We start from the raw sequence: 23,176 nt of genomic DNA, 5'->3' as shown, positions 1-23,176 counted from the left end.
AACTATCTCACACTAGTAATTTAGTGCTTGGCTGACCAGAATATTAAATGAGACATGAGTTAGAAAGAGAAGGTCTAACATTCAGGTAATGGAAGTGTCTAGCTATTTAACATACCTAGAGGATCAAAACTAAAATTAATACTTCTAGAATACCGATACTGTGGGCCCACCTTGAAAGTACTTAGGATCTCATTGAAAGTGTCAAGGTAAAGGTGATAATAAAAAGTGGTCTGTCACTATCAAGCAGAGGAGTTGAGAAGAACCTATTAGGGCTGCCACTTCGATGCTGTCTTTGTGTGCCCTCGTCACCCTGTCTGAATCCAAGTCACCCTGTGTTGCCGTAGCCAGTCTGCATGCTCTCCTGGGTGATACCCTTGAAGGTGGAGTCTGGAACACAATGGTCAGTCATGATATTCTTTTTCAGGGTGCCAAGCCATTGTCCCATGTACGATCGCTTTTTCTCTCATTAGGATGTAACATACAGAGACCTGTGAGCCATGCTTGTTTTTGGATATAAGGTTTTAAGTCCAGTTGGTTTACAACATGGGGTTTGGAGAGGACTGTAGAAGATCTGCTGACCGTGAGCACCACCACGGGCAGCACATTTTCCCTTGTGCCCACTCCATGCCTGCTCTGCCTGGCACACACCAGGTCAGAGGGTGAGGCAGGAGTTCATTCCCTTGGCAGGGCAGGGAGACACCTGAAAATGTTCTTTAGTGAAACATTCTCATTGTGAATCAGGAATTGTCTTTCTTGTCGTGTCTGGTTTTCCTTCCTTCCTTCCTTCCTTCCTTCCTTCCTTCCTTCCTTCCTTCCTTCCTTTCTTCCTTCCTTCACTTCTCAGGACTGAGGGGTGCCGTGGACGTACATAAGACTGTCTTTCCCATTAAGCTCAGGGGGAAGTTGCAGTGAGAGACCCTTTGTGACGAAGGGCAGAGCTGGGGTTTTCAGGTAACTCTGGAACAGCTGAGTGTTAACCAGTAGCTGTTTCTGCCCCCCTGGAGTGGGCAGGTGAGTTACCTGTGTGTGTGGGGGGGGGCAGGGGGAAGGTTACTTGTGCTATTTTCCCATGAAAATGTGAAGAGGAACTGATTTGCATACAAGCCTGTTTCTGTGCCCAGGGGCACCGCAGGTTCTCCTCATTTTGCATGTTCCTGCTGAGTCGTGTCCTAATAGGGTGAACAAAGTTTCGGCCCAGTTTAGAAAAATGACCATGAATTAAAACAATTCTGAATACTCATTATAAATAGCTAATGTCTATGGCCTCTTTACTCTTTATTAGCCACTGTTCTGAGGGACAGTTTTATTAAATAAAATGATTCATGGTTGTTGGAAATATTAGAGTACTTGTAATTGAATGGGATTATGGGTATACATTTGTAATTTTATTAGCAGGGACAGAGTGAATCACGGTAAAGAAAAAAATAACAAGTAGTAAACAAGCCAATAAAATTACAAGATGAATTCACTGAGGGGAAGGTGTAATTATTTGAATTATATTTTCTTGTTTAATTAACATTTATTGTCTTCTGGGGAACAGGCCCTATTGGGTACTTTCAGATCTGCTATTTTATTTAATTACAAAGAGTTTGCCACTTCCAGATAAGATTTCCCATGGGCTTCCTTTGACTAATGAGTTACCCAAGCCTGTGCTTCTTGGTCCTGGCTGCCCAGGAGAATCACCTGGGGAGACTTGGAGACATCTGCAGCTGGGGTTCATCCTCTGAGAGTCTGTTTGCCTGTGCAGGGTGGTACCTTGTGAGAGTGTTTTAAAACTCGGCTCAAGCCAGAGATGTCATTTCACTTGCAGAAAAAATATTGACTTAAACTTTTCAGCAATAGGCAATGGTTGTGAACTTGAATAGTGTTTTCTGTGCCTGGGGGAATAAGCAGGACACCTATTTTCCTTTGCTTGTGTCTTTTTTTTAAAGTATTTATTTTTTAGTTGTAGTTGGACACAATATATTTTATTTTTATGTGGTGCTGAGGATTGAACCCAGGGCCTCGAGTGGGCTAGGCGAGTGCTCTACCACTGAACCACAACCCCAGTCCCCTGCCCGTATCTTCTTAAGTGGGAAGTGTCATAAGAATTGTGGAATGAAGCAGGCTACAAAGAGCTGCTCTAGAGGTTTCAAACCCAGAATTTCCAGGTGTGTTTAATTTGTGGCCTGGGTTTTGCTCTGTGGTGTTTATCAGAAACATTATGCTAGTGACTTGCCTCAAAAGAAGGTTATTGTTGTTCATTAGTTTTAAAGAAAACGGGACCTATTTAAGGACCTTCTGTACTAAAGTCCTTCTGTACTAAAGGTGATTCCTTTTAATGGAATACATACATATGGACAGACTACACGTATGTGAATAAAAAAGCTCAGGAGGACACAGAATTGTAAGGAACTCTTTTCTTTTGGTAGTGAGATCACGGGTAGAATGTCTTCTTTAAACTCCATTGTACCGAAGGTGCTTCACAGTGAACTTGGAAAGAAAAAAAACAAGTAAGTGGTTCGGAAGGCTCAGCTTCTCTTTAAAAATCATTCTGGCTTTAGATCACAGAGAATTAGCTCTAAGAATGATTTATAATAAGAAATATATTCAGTTCTTTTATAAATGACCAAAAAACCTTGGTCATCTTCATAAACAGATTTGATTCAGTGGGGACATTTAGTCCTTCCTGGAAAGCCTGAGGCTCCAGGTGTGGTGTGGCTGGGAACTAAAAATGGTTGTCAGTTTTCAGATCTCAAGGCTCAGTGTCCTAGGGAGCACCGGGAGGTAGAGTTCTGGGCTGGTGATCCAGCCTCCTAGGAGCTGTCCCCATGTGCTCTGGGTGAATGCTTACTGAGGGAAAGGGACCTAGGTGCCGTTCTGCAGGCATTTTGAGGATCTGCTGTGTGTCAGGCATAGCGCAGGCAGAGGGGACAGACACTGGTTCCACCAAAACCCGCAGCAGCCTTCAGGTATCCTGACACAGATTCCAGCCTTCTTCAGCTGAAAGAGGGAGTGGCTGAGAGGCTGATTGTGTGAAGGAGCCCTGGGTGGTTTAAAGAATCAAATGATAATAGAGGATGTTCTCTCCTTTGAATTCCAAGAGGACAAGGAGGAGGAAGGATAAGGGCTGATATGGGATGGTTGGGACCCCCCACTTGTGCCCCAGAGCAGACTCCAGCCTTCAGCATGCCAGTGACAGGGTTCCGGGGGAAGAGACCCCAGGTTATGGAGGACCACAGAATCGGCTCTGAGGCTGGGAAGGGCACTAGGGGGCCACCTGGTTCCCTTGGCATGTCCACCCTCCTGCACATCCAGTCTTCTCTGTTTCCACCTCCCGTGCTTGACCAGGTGACAGAGTGACCTGTGCAGGTACCCCGAATGCTGCTTCGATTCCACTTGCCTCTGGCCAATTCTAATTTGTCTCTTCCTCACTTTCACCATGTTCTTGGGGCCGTCTGTCTTAAGTTCTCCATCACTGTTCACCCCTGCTGAGCTCATGGGTTACCCCCTTCTGTGGTCACTGTGTACCTGTCCTCACCCTTCTGGTTGTTTTACCTTCTGGGTTGTAACTGCTTGTCCACCTGCGGTTGCTCCGGCTGATCTCTGAGAGCGGGGAAGGCACTGTGCCTGAAATTACTCCAGGGCCACAGCTTGGCACCCAGAGGGCACTCAGGAGCTCTGTGTGTGGAGTGAACATGAGTCCTTGCTCTATAGCAAAGGACACTGGGGCTCAGAGAGGTTAGGGGACTTGCTAGGAGTCTAGCAGCTCTGGAGCCCACGGTAGGAGTCCGCAGAGGAGACAGGAGGTGGTTTCTAGGGCCACATCCAGGTTCTCTCTGCCCCTATCTTGTAAGGGAAAGACAGGTGCCCTTGTTTTGAAATGCTCACCCTGCTTCTTCCAGAGCCATTCTTTGTGTCGTGGGTCTGTTTCCAAGTGGCACAGTGTTCCTAAAAACCAAGCAAGGCGGGAGTTCTGTGAGTTGTGTGCTTTTTCTAATTTCTAGGACTTTGCTGAAGGCCCTAAAATTTTTCCCAAGTTAACTCTTTGTCCCCATTTCCCATTTTGTCAGTCTAGTCCAAGTAGCAGAGAGAAGGAAAGCTCATCCTTACAGTGACAGGCGCGTGTCTGTAGCAAGAGGAATCAGGAGAACTGTCGTCCTGGGATGGGGCATGTGTGTGTGTGTGTGCATGCATGTAGCGTGACATACATGTGTGGCGTGTTTGTGGTGTGTGTGCATGTGCGTTCCTGGTGATCCATGTACGTGTGTGATGGGGTTCCTGGCATGTGTGGGATGTGTGCTACATATGAATGGCGTGTGGTGTGTGACATGTGATGTACATGTGCGGATATGTCCATGGCGTGTGCACCCATCTGAGGACACGGCTCGTGAGCACGGCAGGTGGCTCTTCTCTGGCCCCTGAGCCCCGGGGTCGGGTTGGGTGGCTGCTGTTTTAAGGGAGTGTTCAACCCCCAGGGCAGCAACCGCAGAAGCACTGTGCTGGCAAAGCAGCAGAGGTGGCAGAAACCACCAGCAGACGGTGGCTCCCACGGCAGTGAGACCTGGCCCCCAACCTTTTGTGAATAGAATGTGCTGGTTAAGTGGCTTCCGGTAGCTTCAGCACCCAGTGAAAAGCAAAACGAAACTCCAGGGCCACCGCACATTGAATCAAAATAGAGGCCAGGAAAAGGCCTGTGTTTCAATCCTTCCGGTGACCGGGCTGTCCAGACTGCAGGCTTTGCCCCGCTTTCCTGGCTCAGTGTGGTGCATGCATCCAGTGGGATGTTGTTTAACTCTGGCTTTTCTGAAAACTCTCTTTAATTCATAAACGTTTGCTGCTGCAAGAGATTTGGGGGGGGGGGTGACAAAGCTGGTGTCATGTACAGGTTTGCTCTCCTTTCTCTGCAAAGTAGAAAACTAAAACAGGAAGTGATTCAGGGGCACAAAGGCTGAGCTTTCTGCTGGGACCAGGACATGCTGCTGCAGTCTCCAGTTCCAGTGTCTTTCCCTCAGAATTTGTAATCTCAAAGGACAGACGGAGCCCCCCTCTCTGCCTCTGGGGCAACACTGTCCTGCAGTGGTAGGAGTTTGGTTTGGGTCTCTGCTCTTGTTGTGCAACCTTTAGCAAGTTGCTTAACTTCTCTGAATCATCATTTCTTTATTTGTAATACTCATGATTGTTTTGAGTATTACATGAAACTAGTGTGAAAGAACCCCGTAACAGTCTATAAAATGCTACTTGGACTTGTTATTCCCAGTGTATCCAGTTTAGGGAAAAGGAACAGTGACCAGAACTTACTGGGAGCTGTGTGCGTTGTAACTTGTTTAATCCTCTGTAACTCTTTTACAGGAGAAGGCACTGAGGCCCGGAGTTGGAGTCATTCGTTCAAGGTCACCACGTTGGTAAGTAACAGAGTTGGGGTGTGACTGTGGCCTTGTGGCCTCCAAGCCTGGGCTCTTCATCACTTCACTGAGGAGGAGTTCAAGCGGTGCGTGGCTATGGCCTGGGGGTGGGTGTGAGTTCAGCAGCAGCAAGAGCCTGTGCCTCTTCAAGTCAGAACACACACCTTCTTCCATTTGCTCTGTGGATCTCTCTTGTGATTATCAGATCCGATTTTTATTCTAAATAACTATAATTTTGGAGGGAAGGTGACATTTCCAGCCTTCCTATTGTCCATATTGAGAGTAGTAGGTCATACTTATGCATTTTTTTCTGGATGTAGGCTCTGTGCTAAGCACTATACAGGAACTGAGCCTAAGAGCAGCCCTACAAAGTTGAGGTTCGAAGAAGGAAAGTCCCTTGCCCAAGGTCACTGTGTTAGGACAGGGTGGAGCCTGTCTTCAACCACTGTGGTCTTGTCACACCATAGGCCCTTGTGGAAGACCACGAGGCTCTATGAGCCTCTCTTGGAGCCTGGGTGCCCTCTGCCTGACGGGCACTTCTGGCCTGTCTCTTCTTTTCTGGCCTAGTCTCCTCACTGCCCTCCATTTGGCCTGCTGGCTTGGGTGAGACTTCACCATAGAATGGAGACGCTTGACCGAAAGCCTGGTGGCACTTTGCTAGGGCATGCGACTTGGATTTGAGTGGAGCTATACATCCTGTAGAGCGCGCGAAACTTAATCACACAGCTTGAGGAATTTTTAATATATTGCAGCCCTCTAGCCACCCCTAAGCCAGGGTATTCTGTACGCCCATCCTTCCAGGAAGATCCCCCATGTTCCTTGGCGGTTAATATTGCCTAAGAGATAATCATGATTCTGACTCTATCATCAGATATTCATGTTTCTAATTTATCAAGATCCAAACATACCTGCTCGACCAAAACAAAACCAGGTGCAAGTAAAAACAACGCTTTGACAGCGTGGGTGACCCTGTCATTCCACCTGATGGGTGTCTCTCTTGGAGTGTGTGTGAATGGGGGCCACGGTCTGCTGTGGCCTGTGTTCATCTCTCTTCCGCGGTTATTTGAGAGTGTGAGCATCTTGTGCCATCGAGTGTTTTTCATATTTATACATGGTAATTATCCCACAACATGGCCCTAAATCTGAGCTAGCCCTTTCATGTGGTGCTCAACCCAAGAAACCAAATCCTGCTGGAGGGAGAACTGGCAGCATTGGACCTCATGAGAGATGGTTTGTCCGTCTCCAATGCAAGACCTTATTGTGGGACTTTCAGGAGGATTTGGACTCTTTAATTTTCATATTTAGACCCTAATCCTCGAACTAGATGCAGTTTTAATGCAGACAAAACTCAAGTGTGGGTAAGTGTTTATATTGGATTTGGTGACTTCTGGGAAATGGGGGACCAAGCTGATTTACATGAATCTTTCCTGGTACAAATGCACAGTTGAAGAAGATATAAGAATTCTATCCAGGGGAACTTAGGAAAAAAGAAAATCCACTAGTGTCAAAAATGAAGAGAGAAATGGAAGCCCAGTGGTGGCATGTGGGCCAAAGCTGTGACCATTCCTGGGGCTTTTACATCCAGGTTGAGGCCCACAAGTCTGGAGGCTGAGGTCTTAATATCCAGTGGGTCTAGAAATGAGGTCTGGGCTCAAGGTATAATTAAATGCTCTGGAGCCTTGAAGGTCTGATCTCTTCATGATAAGACTCTAGAAAAATTCCACTGACTGGAAATTTACCTTGAGTTGAAAAATGTCAGCAATGAGAAGTTAAAAACCTGGCACTGAACCATATGTAGTTGTAGAATATGTGTGGATATTTGTATATGGATATATATGTGTGTGTGTGTGTGTATGAACCCAGGAACTTACACTTGCACCTGCTGGGTGAATACCCTACCACTGAACTAAATCTTCAGCCCTTTTTATTTTATTTTATTTTGAGACAGAGCCTTGATATGTTCTCCAGGCTGACCTTGCACTTACGATTTTCTTGCCTCCTCCCAAGTCACTGAGATTACAGGTGTGCATCACCACACCTGGTGTGGAACCTATATCTTTATTACTTATAAGATATGAGATCCTTCTACCTGAGCAGTTAACCCTAGTAAGTGGTCTAATACTATAGAATCCCCTAAAACCAACACAAAATCACTCCATAGGTATATTTGAATAATCTATACCCAATGGAACTCCCACAGGAAAAACTAACTTTTCTGAAGATGAGTCTACAATTGAAAACTAATAATTAGGAAACCAAGCATTCTAACTTGGAAATATTAGAACATTCTAAGAGAGATTATAAAGTAGTATATTTAAAATAATTAAGGAAAAACAGTGAACTGGTGTGGTGGTGCACACCTGTAATCCTAGCTTCTCGGGAAACGGAGGCAGGAGATCACAGTTTGATGCCAGCCTTGGCATTTAGCGAGACTCTGTCTCAAAATTTAAAAAATAAAAAGGATTGGGATGTAATTCAGTGGTAGAGCTCTTGCCTTGCATACATGAGACCATGGGTTTGATCCCCAGCAATGCCAAAAAAATAAAAAAGGAATAATGATACTAAAGAGGTAAAGAGTTGTGAAAAAAAGAATATTAGAAAAGAAACCAAATTGAAGTGAGAAATAATATAATTAAAATCTAACCAAAGTTCAGTGAAAGACTAGACATAGCTAAAGAGAGAATTAGTAAACTGGAAGGTAATATTAACAGTTAACTTTTATTAAGTCTATAGTATGTGCCAGATACCGTTCTGCATACTTTACTCAATCCTCAGTACAAAATTATGAGGAGGCAGTGTCATTATCATCTGTTTTATAGATGAGGAAATCACGGCACTTGCCCAAGATAAGTGATAGAGCTGGACTGTTTAATGTAGCCTTGAGCTTGCGCTTGCAATCACTACACCACAAGAAATCAGCAGGAAATCCGCTGTAAATAATAAAGAGATGGAAATATGAAAGGATAGAAAAGAAACATAGAAGATACTACTTAAGTCTATATACAGGGACTAACGGAGAGGTAGTATAGAAAACACAGGGCTTAGATGGCCTTTGAGATTTCTTCCTGTCATTAGGTTTTTTTTTTTTTTTTTTTTTTTTTTTTTTTTTTTTTTAAGAGAGAGTGAGAAAGGAGAGAGAGAGAGAGAGAGAGAAAATTTTTTATTATTTATTTTTTAGTTCTCGGCGGACACAACATCTTTGTTGGTATGTGGTGCTGAGGATCGAACCCGGGCCGCACTCATGCTAGGCGAGCGCGCTACCGCTTGAGCCACATCCCCAGCCCCTGTCATTAGGTTTTAAGAATTTGTGACGAGGTGGGGTGCGGGGGGTCACTGGGATTATGACTCATTGATAGAGAGCTTACCTGGCACATGTGAGGCACTGGGTTTGATCCTCAGCACCCCATGAAAATAAGTAAATAAAGGTATTGTGTCCATCTACAACTAAAAAATATTTTTTTAAAAAAAGGAATTTGTAACCAGGTCAGCATCAAAGGCAGAATACTCAGTGAAGGATGGTATAGCCTCAGTTTACCCTGTAGTATGCATTGATATGCTGGTAAATATTCAAAGCAGACTCTCTGGGGAAAAAGTCCTCATCAGTAGCAGTTGCTGATTCCTGTGGTGTCCATACTTCCATAAGAAGATGTACCCTCTGACCCTGCAGTTCTATGTCAAGGATCGTATGACCTTATGTCTTATGATTTTTCTTAGTTATCACGTGTGTGAAGGTGTGTGTGATGTTTATTCATCGTCTGGAAGAGTGAGACTCTGGGAGCAACTTAAATAGACATCAGTAGAGAACTGACTAAATGTATATCATTAAAGTAGAACCTGTGCTACTGTTCAAAGTAGTTAGTGTCCTATATGTGAAGAACGAATGGTTTCCAGGATATGCACTTAAGCAAAAAAAAAAAAAAAAAAAAAAAGTCAATGTATAGCTGATGTGGTGGCACACTCCTTTATTCCCAGTGACTTAGAAGGCTAAGGCAGGAGGATTGCAAGTGTGCCCTAAGCAACTTAGTGAGACTCTGACTCAAAAATAAAAAAATAAAATGGGCTGGGAATATGGCTCAGTGGTAAAGTGCCTGTGGGTTCAATTCCCAGTTTAAAAAAAACAAAAACAAAAGTCAATGTATAGAAAAGGATGTGTGGTATGCGGTCATATGTGCAAAAAGAAGGGTATAAGTGCTTTTACACACCTCACCCCACACAGACACAGACACATGGTTGATTATGCCTAGACTATAGATGGAAAGAGACTTAAAAAAGAAAGAAAGGTGTTTGGGGGACCTCACACTTCCTAGAGAAAGGTTAGGGGATTATGGACTGAGATGGACAGAAGTCTTTTGACTATACATCTTTTTTTTTGCGGGGGGGGGGGGCATTTATTTTCCCAGTACTGGGGGCTTGAACCCAAGGCTTGGCACATTTTATTTTGGAAGTTTTTTTTTTTTTTTTTTTTTTTTTTTTGTGTGTGTGTGTGTGTGTTTTAAAGCATATAGTAGTTTTTGCATTAAAACTAAATTGGTTAAAATTGCTTGGTTGGGGGTCTTTACCATGAAAGCCCTTCCTTCTTTAGAGGGGGTTAGCAGGGCTTCTTGGTGGAGCCTCTAACCCACAATGGGAAACCGGCATTTAGTGAGCTGGGGCCAAGCCCCAGGCACATCCCTGTGCTGTCTGGCTTAGTCTTCAGTCGCCCAAAGGGCTGTAGGCCTCTTCGTTGCCTGGCCGATGAGCAATAATGGTGAACTTCATTTTCAGAGATGGGAAGAAAGTAGTTATGCAAGGTCCTGGGATGTGAGCAGAGGAAGTGCAGTTCCAGAATGTCCTGGGGGAGTTTCAGAAGCAAAGGTGATGCGGCTGTATGGTAGGGGACGGGCAAAGCACCCAAGACAGCAGGAAACCATTTTATGTGGCTGCAGCCAGGTTCAGAGGACACCACTTTCGTTGTAATCAATTAATCCCCTGAACCCCGAGTTCAGGTAGTTTCAGAACTTTATAAACCCTGCATGTAAGGAGAGGGGCTCAGAAGTTCACAGTCTGAAGAAGTTCACATAAAAGCAGCTTTTTCTTTCACTGTTTGGGCAAGTTAACCCTTCAAGGGCAACACCTGAGAAGGGGGGAGCTGCTTCTCCCCTTTCTTTCCTCCCCTGCCAGCTGTTACCAGGGAGCCCAATTGGTAACTTCTTTTATCTTAGAAATGTAGACATCTCTGTGAAGCCCCAGCTCAAGGCCAGAGGCCTTGTTAAAGGTTCTAACTTTTTTTTTTTTAATCAATTTTTGCACTTGCAAACACACTTCTACAAATGACTATACTGGATAATGTTTGTGAAAATCAAGTGAAGGGGCGTCCAGCACCTAGAGTGCTGATTTCTTCCCAGCCAGTGGCCAAGTAATAGAGCCACAGGAAAACAGGAAGTTTACCTGCATTGAACTCTTCTGTAGAGACTCTTTGGCTGATAGTCCTAAAATCAGTTATGGTGAAGATTTCTGGAGAAGTTTGGTTAAGATTTTCTGTGGGGGAGGGGGTGCCACTACAGCTGCCGTTAGCAATCTGAGGTATCCAGAAGGCAGCTCAAGCCTCCCTACCTCCTGCCACTGGTCTTGGCACCTCCCCTGGAACCACATGCAAGGATTCTGTCACTATTAATTCTTCCAACTGTAAGATTCTTTGCTCTGGAAAGTTCTGGAACAAATGAACCCCCCAGTGTGTTTAGAAAACAAGAAGCAAGGAGAATGTGTCCTGCAGTGTCCCCCTTTTCTGACTTAGTTTTTATCTGCCCAGTTCTGTTGAGGATGCATCATCAAAGTTCCCAGAGACAATTAACTTCCATTCACTGAAAAAGAGTGACCTTTAGGACTTTTCCAGAGCAAATAGATGTTCCCAGAAGAGCTTGTATTGTTGCTGTTGTTGTCCACGGTAGGCCACATGCCCAGCCACCACCAGGTGTTTTCTAGAACACAGGTCTCCTCCTGCCCTCTGTCCTGTTGTCATTTGGACATAAACTCAGGAAGTGGGTCATTCATCTGGAAGGGCTGTTTTTATGATGCTGCTCTAGTTTGATCACCATAGTCCAAGTGGGCAGGAAAATGGGAAAGACGAGAATCAGCCTCACAGGAGCTGAGGGGTCTGTTACTGGTGTCGTGTCGTCCGTAACAATCCCATGAAGTTCTCCAAAGTGAGGGTCGTTTGACCTTAGCACTTTGCTGGTCTCCAGACAGTCATTTTGTGCTGAAGTTTCATTGCCCTTCTGCCGCAGGGGATGCCGTGGTTTTAGTTTACTGGAAGGTGAATGTGAATCTGCCGTGGTATCTGACTCCCCCAGATTCTGTCTTTGGCGTCTGAGCAGTGGTGGAGAGTGTGCCCTGGGAGGCCTTCCTCATGCCCCTTCCTGTGCTCCCGCTGCACTCTGTGGATTTTAATTAGAGTGATTACTCCACTGGCCTCCCATGCTGCCAGTGGTGTGTGGCTGTCTCTGTATCAGACAGCCAGGGCCTGGGAGGCTGGTGGGGCTTATCTGGCCTCATCTGTGGGTAGCCAGTGTGGAGCATGTCACAGCCCTTCAGGTTTCATGAGTCAGGATTCTTTCCATCTCCAAACAGAACCCCAACCCGAACTGGTTTCTGTAGAAGAGGAATTTTGTTGGTTTATTTAATTGAAAAAATCTAGAGATGGAATTTAAGGCATGGAAAACCCAAGGCTTAAACAGTTATTACTAAGCTTTACACAGTTTTTCACCAGCTCTCAGTGCTGCCTAGATTTCATTTTTGGATTGTGGTATAAGATGGCTGTTAGCAATTCTAGCAGTTCCACTTTCTCACTAGTTCAACCAAAGTCTCAGATTCGAGTGTCGCTATTTTTGATTGGTCTTTTTTGGGTAACATGCACATCCCTGAATCAATCCCTGTGGTGAGATGGATGCAATTCTCTGACTGGCCTTCTTGGATCAATTGTCTACCCCTTGAAGAAGCTAGGCTGGGGTCTACACGTCCTGGGGCACAAGGACTGAGAAAGGGGAGCCGGGTGTAACCCAAATCAGTCCAGGAACCATTTGTGAATGGTGGGTAGGCAAAAGAAAGGAGGTCCAATAGAGTAGGTTTTTAATCAGTGTTTACTCGATGAATGAATTAACAGATGAATGAGCAACCGGGAGCTTGCTGCTGATTCTGTGAGCTGGTTACACAATACTCCAGAGTGGGGTTTTAACAGATGGAGCCTTTACAGAGAGGAGAGAGAGAAGGGAGCCCTGAAATCAAGTCATTAAATTGGTGGAAATATTTAGCAAGAAGCAGGAGACGGATATGTGGTAGCTAATTCCAGATGTCTGAAGGGCATTCATAGAGAGGGAACGTTTGCCATTTTCCTACTTGAGGCGCTGGTTAGAGACTTTAATGTTATCACCTCACTTTTATTTTTATTAGACAATCAATTCATGTTGAGTGTAGAAAATCCAAAAATGCCCAAGAAAGAGAAAAATGAAAATTTTACCACCTAGGGCTAATTGCTATGAATATTTTGATATGTAGACTTCCAATCTTTCTTCTCTAGAGTTGCATTTTCAAACATTCTTATTTAATTGTGTGTGTGGTGCTGGGGATTGAACGCTTGGCCTTGTGTACCAACTGAGCTATATCCCCAACCCTCTTACTTCATTTTGATAATTGTGTTTGTCAGAGAAAAAAAACAAACTGTGGCTCAGAGAATTTAGGAATTCGCCTGAGGTCCAAGACCTAGGCACTGATGGGGTTAGAATTCAGTCCCGTGTGCCTGAGGCTCAGAGCCCTCTCCCTTTCTAGTCTGTGATTTAACTGCTGCACAGCCAGGAGGCTACTCGATATTAGGGTTTCCCTCGAGTTCTATTCTGAGAATCTTGATTTTATCACTGGTTGTATGTCCACTCACTCACCTTCATTGGTTTACTCAGGACTTTTCACTGGGTGCTTTCTGGGTGCCAGGTGACAGCCTCTTTTGCCTTTTGGTTTTGTTATCAGATGCCCTTCTTTTATGGCTTTATGGCAGCCTTACAGGAAGGGGCTACCATCTCTCCCCAGAGACACGGAACAATATTTCTGAGCTTCGCTCTGATTGGACCATCTCAGGGCATGTGTCTATCCCTCAACCAATGATGGTGAACGATGGGGTAGCGCTCATTCAGGATCTACCTCCAGACTAGGAGACTGGTTGATGTGGGGAAGGGAGTAGATGTTGACAGAGGCTGGGACAACCTCTCGGTGGTGGTTGGACGTGCTGGGACCAGCAAACAAGGTAAGGCGTTTTCTCTTTTCATAGGACACTCACCTTCTTAGTACATGAACGTTACATTCCTGGAAGGCTAGGCACTTTCATGTATTTGCACACTTAGTTCTTAGAGCATCCCTGTCAAGTAGGTGGCTGTTTCCATGTGACGGGAGGAAACAAGTTTAGAGAGGTTAGGCTGCTGCTGGCAGCCCCCCTCCTAGGAAGCTGGAGAGAGGTGTCTCTGGGACGGTTGTTGGGAAAATAGATTGTTAATAGAGATCCTGAAAAGATTTGTCTAATGACTTCCATGATAAGCAGGACCTTGGGAATAGTTCCTGCTTTTCATTTTAAGATTTTACTAGGGAAATCCTGCCTGCTCTTTTTCTTTAACCAACTATGGATGGGAGGAAAACTCCTCTCTCAGGTTTAGGTAGGCAACGGGTAATTGAATGAGCTTCTAAGAAAAGCAGAACCATTGTCAACAAACAATGCTCACAAGAGATGGTTGCATCAGATACTTTTATAAAAATGGCTTCTCTCTCCTTTTGACTTTTCTGCCTGAGGCTGCCATTAGCTTTTAAGGCAGTAGAGTAACTATTATGTAATTATATATAACGCTTCTTTCCCTTGGGCCCAAGTTAGCTTGTGCCTTCAAAAAACAGATTACCTTTTTTTTTTTCCCCTTGCAAAGAGTTTACATAAAGCTAGTCTGATTCTTAAATTAAAACGCTAAAATGAGGACAAACAAGCTGGGTTTTCTGGTTTTCTCCAGACTCTGCAGAGACGTAAAATCCCACAGGGCAGATAGATGATTTGCTGAAAGTTGTGTGCTGGTGGCAGAATGTGCTGCCACTGCGCCTGCATCCAGCACATGTGACCTGCACTTCCTCTGTCAGGTGAAAGGGTGCTCCTCTGTTCACAGCCCCCTGACCTCACTCGCTTCTCTCCCAGAAAACACAGTTTCTCCCTAGAAGAAATTAAACAGAGAAGGGGAAATCCAAATGATGGCTGGGACCAGTTGACAAACTTTTCAGCTCAGATGCTATGATTTTTGAGTTCTTCTGTTTTTCATTTTTTTTAGATTATTACTAATGATAAAGTAATTTACCTATCCAAATTTTATTAAGTTGTCTACTATGCTTTGGGTCTTAGAGAGTTGGGCAAAGTGTAGTCTTCTTCAATAGTAGTCTCTAGTTGCCCTCCTCTAACCAAATTTCACCCCTGTTTGTTCACATCAGTATAATTTTGGGGTTCTGATTTACTCCAGGCCTGGCAAACTTCTTCAACTGGACCTAGGAAAGGTATGAAGTAAAAAAGTAAATAGCTGGGCGTGGAGGCACAGGCCTGTAATACCAGCTATCTGGGAGTCTGAGACAGGAGGATCACAAGTTGGAGGCCAGCCTCTGCAACTTAGTGAGACTGGGTCTCAACAAATAAAAAGGACTGAGGGTGTAGCTCAGTGATACAGTATCCCTAGTTTCAATCCCTAGTACCCCCTCCCCCCAAATAATACAAGAAAGGCCTGAGGGCTAAAATCTGTTTTTCAATGGCAGTTAAAGACTAGAAAGTTAGGGTTGCCGGGCTCATTGCTCATTGTATTACAACAGCAAAATTTTGCTTATCCTAACTGATGTAACCACTGCTGCCATAGAGGGAACAAGATTCATGGAACCGGGGCTGGGGATGTGGCTCAAGCGGTAGCGCGCTCGCCTGGCATGCGTGCGGCCCGGGTTCGATCCTCAGCACCACATACAAACAAAGATGTTGTGTCCGCCGAGAACTAAAAAATAAATATTAAAAAAATTCTCTCTCTCTCTCTCTCTCTCTCCCCCCTCTCTCACTCTCTCTTAAAAAAAAAAAAAAGATTCATGGAACCTGGGAAAGGTCATTGGGTGTGTGTGGGTGGGTGGGGGGATATGTTGCTTCATTCTGTATGACAGTAGTTCCCAAATTGTCTGCAGATTAGAATCACCTAGTGATATTTAAAAATTCCCAATACCACACACTAATGAATTGATTCACAAAATTCTGGGAATGGGGTGGAGACAAGCATTAGTTGTCTTTAAGCGTTTCAGCTGATTCACGATTCAGAAACCACTGTCACATGAGAGATATAATAGTATCATTATTATTTGAAGAGGAGTGGGATAATGGTAGTGAGAGGGGCAGCAGCCACTGTAGTGCTATGAAGTGTCATGACTGTTTTACAAATAGTCTCAGATCTAGTCTTTACTGTGCTTTGTAGGTAGATGGAGAGGAAAGGAAGGGACCATACCTTTCATATGTCAGCACGGAGTTGGCTGGCTCGGATTGTCAGGTAAAGACCAGAAAGAGGAGGTTGCTGGGCTTATCATGTTGACCCTAGAGGGACCACTATGTTAATCCTTAGGCTGAGATTTAGGTGTCTTTGTTACCATAGCATAACCTGTCCCATCCTGATGGCTGCAACCATCCATTTAAGAACCACAACAGATTCAGGAGTCAGCATATTTTGTGAAGTTATAAATTGAGGGTGAGTTTATTTTGCTTTGTGGCTTGGAAAGAGAAAAGAGTGGATGTAGTAAACCAGGCTATTAATCTTGGGTTGGTGGATTCAGCCATCAAAACCACTGTGCATGTGTCTCAAAGAATCCGTTTAAATGAATTAATGAATTATTACCTGTGTTTTTGTAGCACTTTTCTCAATGGATACAGTGCTATGCGAACCTCACAGCATGGCTAGTATGGTGGGCACCCCAGGAGGATTGCAGAGGGTAAATGGGACTGCAGCAAGTTACCATGAGGTGGAAAGAGAAACTAAGTTACGTTGAAATGCTTATTCAACAGCATAGAGGTCTCTGACCTGTAGCTCCATGTGTAGGTAGGGGCTTGGCAGAAAGCCAGGAGTGCTAGGGAAGGTGTTCCTAGCAGAGCAAACAGCTTGGGCAAAGTTGTATTTACAGGAACTCTGTAAGCAGTTAGTATCACTGCAGGTGATATCACCCCCAGTATCACTGCTGGGGGTGCCTGGGGGAACCTGGGTAATGTGCATGTCTACTCGTTTGTTTGTTTTCCCCTCCTGTAGCACACATAGCTTCTCACAATTTTTTTTAGTGATGGGAGAGAGTTGTGTGTAATGAAGACTAAATAAGGGTCCTAATTGAGTTGTCCCCCTTTTACCCTGAAAAATAACACTGGCCATTCTGAATGTTGCACATTGCTTATTCGTAGAGTTTTCACAGGACTCCATTGATACCCCAGTGGCCCAGACTGACCTTTGGAAATGAGTTCAGCAGTTTTCTGACAGTGTTGTAGACGTGAACTCCTGTGAGCTTCCCTTTGGGCTCAGGGTCCAGGCCTGGGGATTGATTGTGCTCTTGCAAACTCCTCTGGGCTCTTGAAGAAGGTTAAGCACTCTCTGGTTTTGTCTGGGTAAAAGATTGGATCGAAGGTGAAATCTGAAATTCCTTCCATTTCTAAAATTAGGTGATTCATTCAGAAATTCTGACGCAGGCACTCAGATATACAAATGGCCTTTTGTATAAAAATGTTAAATAAATACTGAAATGGGCACCACAGACCTTCTCTGTAGTCCATGGGTTGAGCAATACAAGACCCTGGGGAAGGTGACCCTTTTCTTAAACCTGTGCTTTGCCATGAAGTCACTCCAGGACTTTAGGGAGGAAGCTACCCAAACCAGTTCAGCTTCTTAACTTGGTACATACTGCGGCATCTACTGCCTTTTTGTTCAAACCTTATGCAATATCTTTCCTTTCTCACTTCAAAAAGTCACTGTGAGAATCTAAGCTCTTTACACTTTCAGCTCATGTTGGACTTATCCCCATTGTTCTGTCTGAAGCTCTGTATCTCAAATACTAGGTCACAGAACTAGCAACTTTATCATATAGACTACTTTTGAGGGGTTGTAGCTTATCTGATTCTCTGGTTGCAGGGCTGTAGCCATATTGGAATTCAGAGTTGGGTTAAAACCCTAGGACTGGGCTAACTCAGGAGCAGTGGACAGATGCCTTCTCCTTAACTGGCTGCAACTGTGTACTGAGTGCATGCCTCATGTCAGTTACTGTGCTAGGCTCAGTGCTTGCACTGGGGAATAGAGACAAAACAGCATGGCCTTTGCCCTGGAGGAGCTCTCAGTGTTCAAGGGACTGCACAGATAACCATTAATGACCGTGGTGATCTGTGCTGTAAACAAGAAGCTCTGAGATACTCGTAGCAGGGCATCTGACCTGGTTTGCTCAAAGTGGCAATTGCTGGACTTGCTAAAGAGTCCAGGCAGGCGGGTGGGGGCTGTTAAGAGCAGCATGTGATACCAAGTGCAGAGTGGGGACAGAAGAAAGGGTCAAGATTTAGCCCACAAACAGCCTGAGTGTCCCTGTGATGTGGTGAAATGCAGGACAAGGTTTTCCTCGGACATCTTATTACCATCCAGTCTCCTCTTTCCTCCCAAAGTAGGAAGGAACATCCTACTTCCCCATGTGACAAAGGATAGAATGATTGACTAATTGGGTAATGATGTTGGTGGCACATCAGTTAGCCTTAGTATGTGGCCAAGATGCATTTTTCTTGCATCTAGAGCAATAGAAGACTCTGGGCCCATGGCACATGCCTATAATCCCAGTAACTCTGGAGACTGAGGCTGGAGGATTACAGTTCTAGGCCAACCTCAGCAACTTAGACCCTCAACAACTTGAGACCCTGTCACACAATAAAAAAATGAAAGGACTGGAGATGGAGCTCAGTGGTAAAGCAGCCCTGGGCTCAATCCCCAGGACACACACACACACACACACACACACACACACACACACACAAACTTTGGACTGGTGAGAACAGTAACATGTACCAGCCTGGAATGCTCCTTTGTTCTCAAACGCACCAAAGCTTCTATTGATTGAAGCAGCTAATGGGGAAATTTATATCCACCTGGGAATAGTTTAATAGCCATTAGCTTATAATTCAAAGTTCAAGGTAAACTGGCTTTTCCTTATTGACATGATATTACCTAGTCTTCTTTCTGCCCCTGTGATTCTGTTGACATTAATATAGTAATAGCCACCAGCCACGGTCTTCTTTCTTTGAGTGCCTTCTGTCCTTCTTTATGTTCTTCATCTCCTTTGGCTACTTCTGATGCTTTTCTTCTTCTTGTTTATTTTTTGTTTGTTTGTTTGTTTGTTTTTTTGGTATCAGGGATTCAACCCAAGGCACAACCCCAGCCTCATTTTTACTTTTTATTTTGAGACAGGGTCTCACTAAGTTGCTCAGGACCTCGCTAAGGTGCTGAGTCTGGCCTTGAACTTGTGATCTCCCTGCCCCAGTCTCCTGAGTCGCTGCATGGAGGTGTGCTTCATCACACCCAGTGCTTCTTGCCCTCTCTTCCTTTTCTCCTGTCTAAACTCTTCCCTTTCCAATCACCATTTTTTTGAACAACAAATTGCTCAAAACATTAGAAAAGAATATATTTCTTTTGTGCTTTCACCCTATTATCATTGAGTTTTAACTTCTCTGATCCTTTCTGCCGTTTGCCCATATGAATATGTATTGTATATGGATGCTACTCTGTTATACAGACGGTTTTGTACTTTGCTTTTTTAATGTAATATTCACACTTTTTCAATTGATAGATGTTAACTGGGCTCCTGCTATGCACCGGGCTTTGTTTTAGGGGTTAGGAACGCATCAGAGAACAAATCAGACTAAATCTCTGCTGTCGTGAACCTAGGTCTGGAGAGAGATGGTGAATAATATACGCTATGTTGAGAGGGGATAATGTATGGAAAAAGTCTTCTTTAGTCCAGAGTAGGATTAATGAAGATTGGTAATGTTAATTTATAAGAAATTACATTTTTTCACCTTTCTACCTTTTCCCTATATACTTACTTGTTACCCTTAATGTCAATAATTATAATTTATTTAAAACCTTAGGACTATACAACTTTAAATCTGGAGAGAACTTCTGAGTTACTGGGCAGAAACCCTTCATTTCTGAGACAAGGAAACAGAACAGAGAAAAGAAGTGACTTGCTCGGAATCTCATAGCCCCTTGATAGTACAGCAGGGTCTTTAAAATTAAAAATAGTCATTAAACAAAGTTTTTCAGAACACTACTATGCTCTTTCCCCACTGTGGGAATTTTAATTTGTTTCTGGTTTCTATTGTAAATAATGCTGTAATGAACAACTTTATAAACACCATCTTAGTGAAAGTAGCAAATTCATTAATAAAAATAATAGAAAAGACTAATATTTATTGAGTACATTCATTTGCCAGGAACTATGTGAAATGCTTTCCATGAAATAAATAACTTACTTCTGACAGTGAGCCTTCTGACTCAGCCCCTGTGATCTACAGCCTTCCAAGATTGAATATTGTTTTAGTCAGCTTTTTTGCCACTGTGACCAGAAGACCTGACAAGAACAATGTAGAGGAGGAAAAGTTTATTTTGGCTCATGGTTTCAGAGATGTCAGTCCATAGATAGCTCACTTTGTAGTTCTGTGCCCAAGGTAAGGCAGACCATCATGGTGGAAGGGCATAGTGGAGGAGAGCAGCTCAGGACATTGTAGCAGAAAGCAGAGAGAAAGAGAGAGAGCGTTCTGCTTACCAGAGTTAAAATATGAACCCCAAGGAGTGACATTGGCAAATTAAATTTTTTTATTGTATGCATGTATGAACATGTAACAAAAGATCCCACCATATAACAACTATAATGCACTAATAAAAAATGTGGGAAAATATAAACCCCCAAAGGCATACCCCCGTGACCTACCTCCTCCAGCCACACCCTGCCTGCCTATAATTACCACCCAGTTAATTCAAATCAGTGGATTAATCCACTGATTAGGTTACAACTCTCATAATTTCATTTCATTTCACCTCTGAACGTTCTTGCATTGTCTTACCCATGAGCTTTTGTGGGACAACACTATATAAACCATAAGAAATATTAAAATAGCAAATGTCAAGTCCCATCATAATCAGTAATATGTTTATTTAAGAGTGTACCAAACATTTAAACTTTGCTGAGTTTTTACATGTTAGTTTTAACTGTATGTAATTGTATGTAATTGCTGTTTTTTTTTTTAATGCCTAATGACATTTCGAACATGGGAAGGTTCATATGTTCCTATTATTTCGTTAATTTAATAACTATTATTAAGTGACTACTGTGTCAGTCTTAGGGATGAGTACTGTAGCATTTTAAATGGAGCTTGGACACTGAGAGGTTTAGCTAATATTTACTGAAAGAAAGGAAGAAAGAGGGAGGGAAAGCAAGGAAGGTGGAATGGTTGATGCGGAGCCAGCACCTGCTAGGACCAGGGCTCAGCTCCTGCCTCTGCCTGCTAGAACCTTTGCCACCTTCGTCAAGATACTTGTGCTCTTTCCCACTCACTTTTCTCGTCTGGAAACAAGGGGTAATGATATATCTGTCATAATGTTGTAAGGCTTAAATGTAAATGGGTGGAGATCATTTTGTACAGTGCCAGCTGAAATGTAGCAATTGATAGGGATATTGGTGGCAATAGTTCCATCTGTCATTATATTTCAACCAAATTCTTTCCTCCTAAGCAGATTTCTGTTGAGTATATAAAAGAATTTTTAGAATGGCATTGATAAATTGATGACCCTGACTATGATGAGGGGTTCTTTTTCTCTTAGGTAAAGCTTTCATCAAACTCTGATGGTGTCATCTGTAAGGTGGGTGGAGCAGCAGAGCTTAACCTCTGTTTGGCTTTGGGGTCACCGAAGGGTGAAGCTCAGAAATGAATGGCCCACTCAGACATTCTTCTTCTTTCTCTTCCTCTTGTGCCATCCCTGAATTTATGGCATCTTGTCCCCACCTTCAGGGGAACCCCCTCCTGGGCCTGCCTGTTACCCTTGCTGGGGGAGGGGATGTCATTGTCAGAGCTGAAGATGCCAAGTGGGCGGTCTTTCGTGCTGCAGAACCTCCCAGTGGGCTGGAGGAGCTATTTGTGGAGAAGGGCAGCATATCCTGAGTGTGCCCGCTTGGATTTTTTGGCAGCCAGTGAGTCTGTAAAAGGAGCCATGGGCTTTGAAGGCAAACTGCTTTCAACATCAGTAACCTTTGGACCAGCCCCTTCCTCCTGGGAAAAACCTTGCCTTGGGGTTGGGCTTGGGACAGGGAAGTGAAGGCGTGTGCAGAAGTCTCTTTTTCTTTTTCCAATTAAAATCTTGGCAAGAAAAAGACCTCGTCATTCTTGTCCCCTGTATCAGCAGCAGATTTGAACTTTGAGGCATTGTCCTTGCTTTATCATACTTCAGCTTTTCCGGCTGCAAACAATTTTATTTTCCTCATTGACAGGGCTTCTGATAACTCCAGGTGGTGAACGGGCTGCAGGGGTACAGTTCTGTGGAAGGCGACACTGAAGCAGTACAAACACAGAGGGAAACAGGAGAAGCTCCACAAGGGGAAGTGCTGGAATGAAACATTTTACCTTTATTGGGGTTGAAGAAACCTCCTCTTTAGCTTAACTCAGACTTGATTTGAGGGCATGTGTACCCAATGGGGCATTATGTAGCCTTTAAAAATTATGTACCTAAAGTACCTTTCCTAAGGAAAAGTGACCAAGATATCTGTGAGATGGGACACAGAAGATTACTATTCAGACATGGGAGCCATTTTTATAAAAATATATGGTATCTTTATATAGATACCTAAAAGACGTTTGGAAGGGTATCCACATGGTGTGGGTGGCTAGATCATGGCTATTTATATTTTCTCCCTTTTGCTCATATTTCTTTTCAAATTTTGCTGCAGTCAACATGTATTACTCATACTGTCATGGTGAAAAATGTACCTGAGGCTGGGACACCCCGTTTACTGACTCCCTGGGCACAGGCCCTTCTTTTATCACTAAGCATATTTATGTGCCTTCCTAGGAGCTGAGCACATGGCAGGGACTGTGGGGAGCATGATAGCCCAGTCTCTGCATTCACAGAGCTGACATTTCCGAGCTTAAAAAAAAAAAAAAAATGGGGGAAGGAAGGACAAGGTGCTGTGAAGGAGAAAACCAGCCTCGTGGTAAGGAATGGGTGAAGGGAGGGGGGAGCACATCTGTGGGAAGGGGGATGGGGAGGAAAGTCCAAAGAAGTGTGTTTGAAGTTCTGAGGAGGAACAGTCAGTGTGAGGTGGTGGGTTTTTGCCCCTTCTTGCCTATCTCTGGAAAGAACAACTTTATGACTCCTTGGGGGTTGGTTAATGTTTTGGTAAATAACAGGAAGGTGTGGGGTTTAATTTGTTGGCTTTATTCTTGGGCTCTTTTTGAATAGCAGCTCTGATGTCATCTTTCAGTAAGGAATGAGCTTCTAGCTCTACCCAAGGGATTCCCAGGTCCCTCCTTCCCCCTCTTCTGCATTCATACAATATTCACTGGATCCTCAATCTTAATGCTACACTGAAGTCTTAGCCTTGAGCCCCTGGCTGTGATGGAGATGTTTGTAAGGTGTCTCTTTATTCAAGGATTTCTTGTTCATTCATCTAGAAAAGGAAGGGAGAAGCAGGTGATAGACCCCCCTAATGTTAGATCGAGGAGA

General features: G+C 44.0%; 1 protein-coding gene across 5 annotated transcripts in view; it reads left to right on the top strand.

Moving 5' to 3' along the window:
• CYRIB (CYFIP related Rac1 interactor B) overlaps positions 1-23,176 on the top strand; it is a 144,589-nt gene that overhangs the window by 27,390 nt on the left and 94,023 nt on the right. For all 5 annotated transcript variants that reach the window (XM_081266320.1, XM_081266313.1, XM_081266315.1 and 2 more), the window contains one exon: positions 5,332-5,384. The gene's annotated coding sequence lies outside the window, so the exon portion shown is untranslated. The remainder of the gene's footprint in view (positions 1-5,331; positions 5,385-23,176) is intronic.

This window comes from Spermophilus citellus, assembly GCF_964194105.1.
Source record: "Spermophilus citellus genome assembly, chromosome: 14".
Classification (NCBI taxonomy): domain Eukaryota; kingdom Metazoa; phylum Chordata; class Mammalia; order Rodentia; family Sciuridae; genus Spermophilus; species Spermophilus citellus.
This window is presented reverse-complemented; position numbering and strand designations above follow the sequence as displayed.